At 39.4% G+C, this 13,909-nt stretch overlaps 1 protein-coding gene across 1 annotated transcript in view; it reads right to left on the bottom strand.

The window, feature by feature from the left end:
* Positions 1–13,909, bottom strand: part of ITPR2 (inositol 1,4,5-trisphosphate receptor type 2) — a 258,378-nt gene that overhangs the window by 105,745 nt on the left and 138,724 nt on the right. The window lies entirely within an intron of this gene.

Raw genomic sequence — 13,909 nt, 5'->3', positions numbered from 1 at the left:
TTTCAATGATTCATGCCTTCTCATGGTGTGGCAATGTACAACAGCCTCAGTTTAATCATTTTGGCTTCCAGGGAAGTTCAAGCTTGATCTGTTCAGGGACCCATTTGTCTTTTTGGGTGTCCCCTCTTCTCCAGCACCACATCTCAAATGAGTTGATTTTCTTTATATCTGCTTTCTTCACTGTCCAGCTCTCATAGAATCATAGAGTTGGAAGAGACTGCAAGGGCCATCCAGTCCAACCCCCTGCCATGCAGGAAATCCAAATCAAAGCATCCCCGACAGATGGCCATCCAGCCTCTGTTTGAAGACCCTAGAATCATAGAGTTGGAGAGTCCATACGTAGTGATGGGGAATATAATAGATTGGACAGTGCTTTATTGTATATCTTTACCCTTTAGGATCTTGTCTAGTTCTTTCAGTGCTGTCCCTCTCATTCCTAGTCTTCTTCTTATTTCTTGATTGCAGTCTCAATTCTGGTCAATGTACTTGCCAATTTATCATACCATAAACTTTAATGGAGTATAGTCAATGAAACATTGTAATACATCTATTTGTGTTTAGGGTGCTGCATGACTCTTTGTATTTTTGCTGAAAAAGCGGAGACATGGAAACTGTTTACATGAGTTGTACACTGATGTGCACAGTGCAATGGTTGAACGAGGTCATGTGAAAATGCTTGCACCCATTAGCTAAATGAAATCATTTTTAAAAACAAAATCAGGATTTCAACTGCTACCATGATGGTACTCTGTTCACAGAAGCAGATCCTTGCTAAGCAGTACTCTTTGCCAAGTTAGGGCCTGTACAGACAGGCCAAAATAAAGCTGTTTCAGGTCACTTTGGACTGGACCACAGCTTTGGCACGGCTTCTAGCCTCTTAGGACGCATGCATAATTTAAACAGCATATCTCCAAAGTGACCCGAAGCAGCTTTAGTTGGCCTGTCTGTATGGGACCTTAGCCTCAGCCATCCCATCAGAACCAATTCTTAGGCATGTTCTCTATTCAAAGTGCTGTTAGTACTTTAATTGCTATAAAATGAACAAATATGAAGCAATTATCACGAAATGGAGACAAGGAGAAAAGAGGCCAGTTGGGAGTTAGTAGAAACATTTATTCAAGCCCTTCTCCTCCTTAAAGAAAAAGATGATAAGAATCTCAATAGATTTTTCCTCACGCAGTAATGTTTTCAAATGACTCTCTCTCTCTCAAGAACATCCTTGGCTGAAATGGTAAAATGCTGTATCTTCTATCATTCTTGAGGAAATTCTCACCCAGATCTCATTTCAGTGGTTAAAAGCTGTCTGAAATACAAACATCAAAGCTTGGCAGCTGAAAGAGGATCTGGAGATTTCTGAAGTAATTTCCACAATGGAGGTGACACTTTCAAAGTGGAACCACTCTGTGTGCCCCAGTTGGTCGTCCTTCAATACGTTAATAGGACACAGAGCAAGGAATCATACATAGATCTCTAGGCTACTCTGTCCACATACTTATTATTATAGATTACCATATATATTCGAGTATAAGTTGATTTCATGTATAAATCAAGGACAGGTTTTGGGGACAATATTATGGATTTTAATATGACCCTTGTATAAGTCAAGTGTAAAACTTAGTGGCATGGAACAAAAGATCTAATGAAGCAGAAGAAAATGATGCCAAAGAAATTGCAAAATTGCAGCAGGTATAACTGTTTGTGTTCACACTAAAGGCTGGATGGATGAGAGAGCAGAAAAGGATCACTGCTTCTAGGACAGATTACCCTCTTGCTTTTCACCTGGGAATGACTCCTTTTTTAATAGGAGTTAAAGTATAGTACATACATTGACCCATACAGTAGTCGACTTAAGGTTTTTGGGTTAATTTTTGGACTAAAATTTCTAGACTTATATATAAGTATATACAGTATATAGATCTCAAAGCTATTCCAAATACACTGAAGAGAAAACAGCAAAAACTACAGCACCACTTTCTGGTTATTTTATTCTCTACAAGGAAAGTTTTGCTATTGTATTTCTAGCATCATATTTCTACACATCTTCAGTGGCTCCTGCAGCTAAAAGATGCAGCTTTCAAAGTTAACAGAAGAAATGGTTTCAAAAGCACTACACTATTGTTACTTTGTGAGTCCCCAGCCTGAAATAGATTGGGATATTTCTGAAAACACTTGAGTGTTATATTAAGTGCACTGCAAAATGGATATAATTTCAAAGAAAATACATCTTTATATATAGGTAGCACAGCATTCTTTCTTTCTTTACTTATTTATTTTAGGAAATGTCATTTCTTCAGAGGTGCTAAAAGAAAACAACAAGAAGCACTACTGAATTACAAGTCCTGGTGTATGGGAAGAGGCTAGTTCTAAAACACACTGGTCACTATCATTATATTAAACATATATTAGTGTAGCCATTGGGCTTGTTCAAGGGAGGAAAACAAAAGATTAGACTGCATGTAACTGCTGTACTGTTTTCATCTCCCTTTCCTCAACCTGTGATGAAACTGGTAATTAAACAGGAATGGAAGGGACTGTATACATTACTTGTTTTCAAAATACTACCAATATTTAAATAAGACATAAGAAATGACCTATTGATGTACTACCATAATCTAGTCTTTCACAAGTTATCAGTGTGCTCCACAGAGTGACCTAACAAAAACTAGTCTTTGCTCTGAGATATTTACAATCAGATGATGCAGCCACACTCTTCAATTATAGCAGTTTGATACCACTTTGACTGTCATGGCTCCATCAAATGGAATTTTAGGATTTCTAGTTTAAAGAGGTAGCTCTCTATCAAAGAGCTCTGATGCTGTACCAAAGAGTGCAGTAAAAAATTCAGACCTTCACCTAACTACAAATTCCAGGATTCTGAAGGATTGTAGTTATAGTAGCATCAAATTCATATAATTATATAGTTGGATAACACTCTGAACCTCAGCAGAGAGCAAGAAAAGAGGCCAGAAGGGTTAGGCCTGAAGAGAGTATGGAGGTACTCTACATGCCAAAATATCAAATGCAGCAACTCTTCTGACACCATGCCCCTTGAAGAAAAAAGTAATTATCTCTCATGAAAAACTACAAGGATAGCATGCCTAGGATTATTTTAACCTATTGCTTTCCACCAGGCTAATGTAAACATAATCTTATTCAATTCTTGCTTGCTGCTACAGACCTGCTCAGGATTCTCATCCTTCCTGCTCCTATCCTGCTCATTTGAACCTGTATCCTTTGTATGGAACTCTGGCAAGTCACTTTGTCTTCTCTTGGAAGAATTAACCCCTTGGATCATTCTCAACTGTGATTTTGGTCTAGAAGTTTATTCCTACAATGAAATAGGGACACCAAATATATAAAGACCAGCTAATTGTTAGCCTGAAAAGCTCTTATGCATATAGAGGAAAGTAAGCGGGCTATCTGATGATCTTTCCCACCTAGTATATCAAGGCCACTGACTGCAACAGTTTCTTTTTTCCCCCATGGAAACTCACCATGGACCAGCCGCTGATGGCTCACATACTGTTCCTGGTCCACAGAGCATCACTCTGAATAGCCCTGCTACTCTTAAGTCTGCTGACACCTGACTTACACTTCCATTCAGGAAAAAAAACCACCTTAAATAGGCAGTTTATATTTCAGAGAGGGAAATAAGTTATAGAAGCCAAGCCAAAACACATTTACTCTGAAGTAAATCCCATTGAGATTAGGATCAGAGCTGTAATTAGACGTCATAATACCTTCAACTGGGATGTTATGGGCTAAACTGAATTCTCAAGGCTACTGTTGAACTACAAATCTCCAGCTACATGAATTTATGTTAAGAGTGGCAAAAGCTTAACTGTTACTATTGCTGTAACCAATGCAAACTAACCACTCTATTAGAATAAGACCATTATGCTGTTTTTATTACACTTTCTCTTAAAACTGAGATCAAAGATTGGTATGTAGGGGCATCATGCTGGTTTCACTTTTTTGAGTGTCGACTCCCTAGGACTATCATAAATATTCATTGGCCTTCCTTAATACACTGCTTCAGATTCTCCTCACTGTTGGTTCTGGAGCAATTCTGACGTATGAAACAGAAGGCTGTGCTCTCACATATTAGATACAGACACAGCAACAATAAATTTGCAGCAATCGACAGAAACAGCACAAGCATGACAGATCTACAAACTAGTTCACCAACAGGGCAGTCGCTGTATCTTTTCAACCCTCTTTGAAAGGATATTTTCAGCAACAGCATGTCTGAAAGCTGAAAGTGATGCCCTACATTCACACTACTATTTAGGAAGCAAAACAATTACAGCTCAGCAAATTCCTAGATTTTGGGTGCCATTGGACAAGGTTTGCCAGTGGGCTTTTTTGTCCAGAACTTTTAGAACAGAGCTCAGCATGGGAATTTAAGGAATTATGTAAACTAATGCTGCTGTTTCAACATTTCCATTGTTTTTTTCTCTTCCCCTCAATCCTAGCTCTCAAGGATCTTGGTGAAGGAGCTGACTCTTGGAGCATTTCACTGGGCATCAGCTATGCAGAGGTTATGGTCTTTGCTATACAAAGATATGCTCATAGATATATACTGGTATATGTTGCTCCAAGCTACAGAAACAGAATCTACTGTAGTTCTAAATAAAATATATCAACAAATTTGGAAAATAAAACAATGGCCCACAGACTGGAAATGCTCAGTATATTTTCCAATCTTCAAAAAAAGGAAATATCAAGAACTGCTGTAATCACAGAACCATTAATTTCTCATGCAAGCAAGGTGATGCTTAAAATTTTACAACAGGCAAACTTTACAAAAGGCAAACCTTTTAGGGACCGAGTGCCCAAACTAAAAGGCCGTCCGGCACCAGGTGTTACCAGATGCCGGGTGGGGGACTTCTAGGGGAAATAGGACTTCCAAGGGTAGGATGTCCGCCCTCTGGGGGCGAGACCTCCAGTGCGGGACTTCTTTCCCCAACCCTCCCAGGATTTCAGCTGTCTCTCTGGAGACGCCTGATGACCTAGGACACCTGGGAAAGAGGAAGAACAGATGCACCTCTTCCCTGCCCTCCACATGCTACAAAAAATGGTTTTGCATGCCATCTCTGGCACACGTGCCATAAGTTCACCACCATGGTCCTACAATAAAGACTTTTACCATATATGGCACAAGCTGGGTTCAGGAAAAGAAGAGGCACTAGGGATCATACAGCAAGATAATAGAACATATTAAGGAATTTCAAAAGAAGAAGCAGCTATGTTTCATAGACTATAGTAAAGCATTTGATTGTATAAATAATGATTCAATCAGAGCAGCCAAGACCATGAATCTTCAAGAGCTGAGCTGGACAGTTGAGAATAGGAAGGTCTCTCATTCACAGGATTGCCATAGTCTTCCAGGCATATGTCTGGCTACCAATCAGGAAAGGAAATGTTTTGTAGGCAGGGCAATATATCAAGAGAAATCTGGCTGAACTTGGGAACTTCACTGTATTCTTTAGATTTTATTAAAACAAGCATAGTTCCTTTACACTTATCTGTTTATTTCAGAGACTGGAAGGTTCTCTCCCCCCTGCCTTTATTATACTAGAAAGATGCAGACTACCATAACATGCAATGTATTTTACATTTCTTTCCAGCTTTTATTAAGACAGATAATTTAATGGCATATACATTTTATATATTCCTTTTGGGCAGGAACAACATGGGTAAAATAGACATTTTTGTTTAGGCACATAACACTTGCCCTCTTTTTTATGTGCAGGGAAAGCTGTTATTCATGCTTTTTCCACATTAATGGGGTCTTGCTTCCTAACCCCCTCGAATGTGAAAGGTCGACTGTACTTGCATTTTTACATGCTTTAGAACTGTTAGGTTGGCAGAAGCTGGGACTAGTGATAGGAGCTCACTCCACCACACGGCACTTGGGTCTTGAACTGCCAATCTGCCCAACCTGATTGTCAGAGTTGGCGTTTTAACCACTAAGACACCATGTCCCAACAATTTAGCATGAGTCATTTCTTAAAATGACAAGGCATAAACTAGAGCATACCACCCACCACATCCCAATCATTTATTTTGGGCAGGGGATAGATAGGTGGGTGGGAACAGATAAATATGTCATTTTGGGGGTCTCTGCTTTAATAGTCCTGAGCAGTACAGCCATTTTGTTTCATAAAAAGAAGCCATTCACAGCCAAGCATAACCTGCATAGCCCCATCTCTTAATTTTCACAGGTAGATGTACAAAGCACTCTCTCTGAGTCTCATGTGAGTTATGTTGTTGCTTTGAGGACTGCATTTACTGTCACTGTCTCTTGTTTACAAGTTAGTAATTAGAGCATATTTTATTTCCAAAAATGCTGTTAGGTCTACAGTGCCCTCTAATTTAAAGAAAATTAAACCTGATAGTATTGCCCCTGCATCTAATCATACATGTAAAATTGCACAAAAACTGTAACTGGGGGGAATTTGTTAAGCAAGCTAAAATGTACTGTATATGTTGCATCACAAGAGGAATCATGTTAGAAATTAATATCATGAATACCTCCTCATTAATCCTTATCTTGGGGTTTCTTCTTTCAAAAATCATGTGCTACTTCAAACAGCTGCCTTAAAAAGAGGGCAGGGGGAAGAACCTGGCTGAAAAAAAATGTTAATTTTTGCAACTAATTTATCTGTAATGGCATATGCTTTGATGATGGAGCATTTGATCCAGTTAGCTTATGTTCGCCATTCCAGAGAAGACTTTAGTTAAAGTCTGGGTTTTGGCACATGCAAAACTTACCCCTTGTATCCTCTTGATAAAAATATATGCACTGAATTGACCAAATCCAGTATCACTTGTACATGATGTTTGAATTCTCTGCTCATATTGTTCATACAGAGCCATCAGGGACTCATATGTGAATTGGCGAACAAATTATGCATGCCTTCCTAACAGATGGTCTTTAAGAGTGTCCTTTTCCTTCTCCCTATACAAAAAGCAAGGGTGGAAAAGTACATGTGGATTATATAGTTCCTTATTAACTGTTTCAAAATATCTAAAAAAAAAAAATAAAATAGGACCAGTGCTATCATGACATGCAGGGAAGTAATTGCCTCTGGTAGTAAAATACAAGGGGTGAGAAGTGCACCATTTCATCTCTCCTGTCCCCCTCTGAAGATAACTTCCTGTGTAACAGAACACCTCTGCAAAAAACTCTGCAAGTCACCTGCTGCACTGGAGAAGGAGATCCACAGCAGTGTGGTAGTGGTGACTGTAGCATTCCCTACATGCTGATGAACAAGGAGGAGGAAGCATGCTGGGGCCAGCTATTCTTTTGAAAGCCTTGTTTCCTGAGGGTCCGGAGAACAAAGGCCCTATGGGAGGGGTACCTGAGAAAATGCCCTGTGGTATCTCCTACTTCCGTGGCACATGAGGGACATCTGAGATGTTGCTGTTGTAGTTGCCACGTTTTTCATTCTGTCCACCTCTCCCTTACATTGTAGGAAGAGTAAAAAGATGTTCCCGCCACCGTGTCAACTTTTCACCTCTTCTAGCAGGATGGGGAGCAGGTTGCTTGGCTGATGGTCATGCATGCCAGCAGTTTGAGGGGGCAAGCCCAGAAGAAGTTAGGGACAGCAATTTGCTTCCCATTTCAAAGGCTGGGAAAGACTGGGCTTCCTCTGTACAGAAGGTTACATGCAAGACCAAAAAATGGGTATGCAATAGCTATCTATAAACAGTACATATTTATTATGGTCCTCACTGGTAGGTGGCTTGTCTAGCCTAAACCTACTGTATATATTCAACTATAAGTTGGCCTCATTTAAAAGTTGAGGGCGGGTCTTGGAGCCAAACCTATGGATTTTGATATGACCTGTGGATAAGTCAAGGGTAAAACTTAGGGGCATGAAACAAAGGATGTACAGGATGAAGCAAAGGTAAATAATGCCTAAGAACTTACAAAATTCCAGCAGGCATAATTGTTTGTGCTCATACTAAAGGCTGGATGGATGAGAATCTAGAAGGAAGTCAGTGCTTCCAGGACAGATTATGCTCTTGCCCTTCACCAAGGGATGATTCCTTTTTAAAATAAGTGTTAAAAGTACATACCGTACATTGACCCATGGATAGGTTGCTCAGGTTTTTTGGGATCAATTTTTGATCTACATTTGCAGACTTATACGTGAACATATACAGTAAGCTAAGAAGGGACCAGCCTACCCTATCAGTGAGAGAGCTCCACAACAGGGATACCACTCAGAGTAGGCTCTGTCTCATGGCCCCATCATCCTAGTCTCTCCTTGCAGTGGAACACTTGGAAGTGTCTCAAAAGCAGATTATACATTATTCCTTTGCTATCAAACTATTGGCTTCCACCCAGCTTGCCAAAAGTTATTTTTCTAGATAAAAAGTCCTAGAATGACTCAGCCAGCAGGCTCCTCATCTACCTATAGTACTAGTAGTGTCCATGGGAGATATATTGGGGAAATTAAGCAGTAAGGGCACTAAGGTTTTGGGAGGAGTCTCCAGTGATTAAACAAACAGAACTTCTGAACTTCCCCAAAAGATTTAATCAGAGTTTCAGCCCAGTCTGTGGAACTCTCTTCCAGAAGAAACACAACTGGCCCCCTTTCTGCTCTCTTTCTTCCAGAAGATAAAGACTTTTTAAAGCTAGGCCTTTAGCTCTTAATCATGTGGCAGGAATGTGTTTTCATGGGGTGGGATGTGCTTTTGTTTATTGTTTGTTTTTATTTTAAATGCTATTGGAAATGAAACCCACAATTTTCTCATCACCCCTAAAGACATGAGATCCTGATCTGGAAGCTAAGCAGTCCTGATTAATACTTGGACAGAAGAGCATCAATTAATACCATGTGCTATAGATTACATTTCAGAGGAAGGAACTTGCAAAAACACCTTTGAATATTTCTTGCTCATGATGGTATCATCACTTTCTATCACATAAGAAAACCCTATGAAAATCATTGAGTCACCATAAGTCAACAGGCAACTTGGAGGCACACACACACACACACACACACACACACACACCAACATTGGATAAAACAATCAGAATGCAGACATATAAATTAGATTAGTTGTCAGATCAACACACTGTCTATCAGCTCAGATATGTGTCCAGAGGAATCTTAGGTGGTTAAGAAGGCTTTGTTTATAGCGCATGACAGAATGAATATGTCTGGATGTTGTTTGTCTACAATATGACATATTGTGATGAAAATCTAGACAAAGCATCCACCAGGCAAACATACATTTATTTTTAGGAGCCACTGTGGTGTATTGGTTAGAGATGTTGGCTTAGAACTTACATTCTAGTCATCACTGGCTGACTTGACCTAATCAGTATAAAGTGTATATAAAGTATAAAGTTAGTATAAAGTGAAGAAGGGGACAACCATGCTTTCTGTCTTATGGAGTCAGTGGACATGCAGCATGATGCATTAAAAGATTTATTTATCCAAACTGGATTGGTTTTATCCATGTTTTCATTGTGCAGAAAACATGGAAAGGGAGAGTTCTCTCTATTTTTGTAGGATGTGAAACTCTGGCTTTACTTCTGGATTCTTTATAAAAGGAACAATTGTGTAGGGAGAGTAGATTCATGTCTTTCATTCTATACACATTTGAGCAGAAGTCAAAAGAATGTTGGTACTCCTCCTCCAAATGGTGACCAAGAGAATCAGCACAGCCCCACCCTTTCTCAGATGTGTGTGTGTGTTTCCATAAGTGGGGTTGTATACGGGCCAGAATACTAGTTGAATACCAACTCCAGCCACAATTTTAAGGCAGCAAGTAAAACCGAATTGTGAAAAATATGAAAAATTAAACACTGGTTTATTATTGCTAATTAGAAATTGACAGTTTTATGTACGCAGCTGTAGCTAAAGGGCAAAGAAAAAAATTGTATTTGAAAATGTCTAAACTTGAGATCAATCACAGTTCTTCTGCAATGATGGGTCATGAATGTTATATTGTTGATACAGTTGTCTCTCCATATTCGCTAGGGTTAGGGGAACAAGACCCCCGTGAATATGGAAAAAACGCAAATAACAAAAACACTGTTTTTACCTGAGAGGACACCTCTCTAGGAATCTCTAGGTCCTCCAGTGCAACTCTGTGGTCAATGTCCAACATACACTGACCATAGAATGGCACTGGAGTAGCTACAAATGGTCTTTCAGTGCAACCTTTAAGTTGACCACAGAGTTGCACTGGAGGACCTAGACAGTCCTAGAGAGAACATATTAATGAAATCCGTGAATAATCAAATCCGCAAATATGGAGGGATGACTGTAATGAGCTGCTGCACACTTTTATGAGTCTCTCTTCGTAAAGATAACATTCTACATTGTGGGAAATTGTGCTCTTAAAACACCTTTAAGGGGAAAAGGTAGAAGGTTAACATAATTGCTTTAATTCTGATGCATTCTAATCACAGTCTATTTTTAATACACAGAACCACAGCTGTAGGAGACTTGTCAAACTGTGCAATTATTTTTCAAGTCGTTTAGTTTAAGTGTTTATAAAGAATCTGATTTTTCATTTCCACAGGTCAGATAGATTTTAGGAATGACTCTTATGAATAATCAGAAAAATTAATAATCTCGTGTACCAAATCGTATACTTTTGAAACAAGCCTCATTATTTTGTGGACACACTGAATAGATGATGAAGACATTGTGTTTCCTGTTATCAGTGTAATCTACACTTAACTCATTTTATATAAGGAGTAAGACAAACTTCTTTTTAAAATAAAATGTATAACAGTTTTCATTCTGCTTTGCTCAAGGTATTCATGGAAAAACAGTTGATCAGAGAAGCTGTTTCTGCCCAAAGTATGCAACACGCTACAGTACATATACCTCTGAGCTTTGGATGTGAAATTCATAAAATTATCTTACACCCAGATTTTATATACATATTAATTTTATATATGCTCACTTAAGAGGCCATTTCTTTTGATTACGCAGTGATGCAAAGGATTATGCAGTGATGCAATGTATTAGGAAAAATCGAGAAAATATACAAAAGGATATTTAATGAAGTTCAAACTCAATTTAAAAAAACTGTGATTCACACCATTGGCAAGTGAAGGAAAGATTTGTGAACTGATAAAATAATTCACAACTTTTTACAATTAATTATGCTTCTGAGGATTCAGTGGCTTGAGAAAGAAGGTGAAACCACCCTTGTTCTGAAAGACATTCAGAAGCACAATGTCTCTCTTCATCACTGAAAACAACTGGGGTCATTTAAGGTACTTTGGCTTCCACCCCACTATGTACATGCTTGGAAGGAGAATTACCAAGTGCCTCTCGCTGTGAAATCTGCACCCTCTAGTGGTTTCCCCACATCACAGCCTCAGCATAGTGTAAAGTGCTGTGGCTATTTACTAGCTGAATCAAATTACGAACAGGTGCCTAAAAACACTTGCCCTCTGAATCAAAGTCTTCTGTATGCTCACTTGAATTAACACAGAATGGCAATTCACTAATGAAGTGCAAGCGAAGACATTTCTTCTTCATGCAGGATAGTCCTAGCTATGCCAGCATCAAATACTGTGTACACAACTAAAGTAACCATGATGTTAAGAAGCACATTCTCAGATATATGCCATATTCTCCCCTGAGTTGAGGTCAGAAGGAAAGACACTACCATTTAGAGTGTGACACTTGGCCAGTGATAGCATCTGAACTGTGGAATCCATGCTCTTTTCTCCACAGGCATATTGCACTGAGGACATCCAGTTCTTAATACACTTGTTTCACTTGGGTTTCCCCCAACACAAAACTTGATGTTGTTTGATTTGTTTTCAGTTGCTGTTCTGGAACACTGTTTTTTTAGAATGAAGTATTTTAATTGAACTGTTTTGATGTTTTATAAGGTTTTAATTTACTGCTGTATACTGTTTTCAAATACCCCTAAGCTGAAAAGACAGGCTACTTTTACAGTCTCTATAACTGCAAGCTTCTTGGTCTCATGGTCAAATTTCTAACCCTCAAAAAAACCAATACATGTTAATAACATAAACCAAATAAAGCATAAATACTGATAGAAACCTCTTATTCAGAATTTTGGAGAGCTTGTCATTTTAAGACACTTTTCATTCTCTGGTTTTGCTGAGGCTAGGAATCAGCCAAGTGGGGGGTTCTTGGGGTCCGGACCACCCCCCTTCCATTAGAAAAATGAATGGTTTGTGCTGCTGCGCCACCGCACCCAAGCCCCATTATAATGGTGGCACTTAGTCTGGAACCCCCCCCCCTTCGTAAAATCCTAGCTACGTCCCTGTGATCACCACAAACTCACTCCCTGTTTAAACTATAGCTAGTATGTACAACTAACCGAATATGTATTTTTTCTCCTTTTCCCCCTCACCTCCATCCTCCACTCAACATCTCTGCTGCATCTCTCATACTGAACCTTACGTTGCATGTTTCAAGGGCCACAGACACCATCTTCTTGATGTAAATCTAACTGCTAATTCCAGCTAAAGCAGATCCACTGTACCAACTGAATTATGAAGATTCCACTGATTTAAAGGTCAAATCTAGCGGAAACATCCAATCATGTTGTTGTTCTTGCGTGCCTTCAAGTCATTTCTGACTTATGGCGACCCTAGCACAGGGTTTTCTTGGCAAGCTTCTTCAGAGGCGAGTTTGCCATTGCCACCCTCTGAGGCTGAGATTGTGTGACTTGCCCATAGTCATCCAGTGGGTTTCATGGCCAAGCAGGGATTTGAACCCAGTTCTCCAGGGTCAAACCACTACACCATGTTGGCTTGTTATTGTCTAAAGTGTCAAGATTGACACCAAAAAGCAGTTTAAAATTAAATAAGAACATGAATATACAGAACTAAATCCTACATTAGTCTTATATGTAGTTGAATTTCAGTGGGTCTACTTAAACAGGACTAGTATTAGATTTAACTCATAAGTAAGAACTTTTTCATTATCATTGTCATCACATCACCACCACCATGATCATATCTGAGACTTCCCTTGTGCAGCAGCCAATGGAACCCTTAACGGTTGCAATTGACCCACTTGACCTACCTGTATATATTTGGTTGTACTGGCCCCAAATCCTTCCCTGAAGCATGAAACAGCAAACTCAGGGTAGTGAAAACAGAAAGAAAAAATTTAATGCCCACTGCTACCCTGAGAAGGGTCACCACTGGGATTATTTTGAAAGAGATGAAGAATGACAGTGAAGACAAGAATAATGGCATTTAATAAGGAACAAAGTTTCCTAGGCAGTTACTGAAACAGCAGAGCTGATTTGGTGCCACGCAATACACTAATAATGTTCTTTGGGCATGGATCATTATGTAGCTTAAGCCACATCATCCAAACACAAGGAGAAATAATCAACAGGCTTGTGAGAACCCTCAGCTTTTTTAAAGTACCACTTTAAAAGAAAACTTTACTTTAAAAAATCACATCGGGGAAAAATCGCAAGCAGACCAATAAAAAAAAAACCTAAAACGTAATCACGCAAAGCATCCACAGTGTATTGTCTGACTGTTAAAAAAAGTAAGGGATAAGCAAATGTGGGAGGGTGAATTGAACAAAGTATCCATGGCTTGCTAGAACACTGAACAGGTGATCTCCACATGACCAACATTACATTGCAGGTGAATGCACTCCAGAGTGAATATGAATGCCGATTTAGATTATCTATACCGGCACAGGAGGCCAATCCGGCAATAGTGACAATGGCCTGTTACAGACTGCCAAAATAAAGCTGCTTCGGGTCTCTTTGGAGGTATGCTATTTAAATGATGCCTGGGTCCTAAGAGTCCGGAGGTTGCGCCAAAACCACACTCCATTCCTAAGCACTGGAGTGCAGCTTTGGTGCAGCTTCCGGATTCTTAGGATGCATGCATCATTTAAACAGCACACCTCCAAAG

This window comes from Sceloporus undulatus, chromosome 5 (assembly GCF_019175285.1).
Source record: "Sceloporus undulatus isolate JIND9_A2432 ecotype Alabama chromosome 5, SceUnd_v1.1, whole genome shotgun sequence".
In the NCBI taxonomy this organism is placed as follows: Eukaryota; Metazoa; Chordata; class Lepidosauria; order Squamata; family Phrynosomatidae; genus Sceloporus; species Sceloporus undulatus.
The sequence above is the reverse complement of the archived record's forward strand: the minus strand, read 5'-3'. Positions and strand labels throughout refer to the sequence as shown.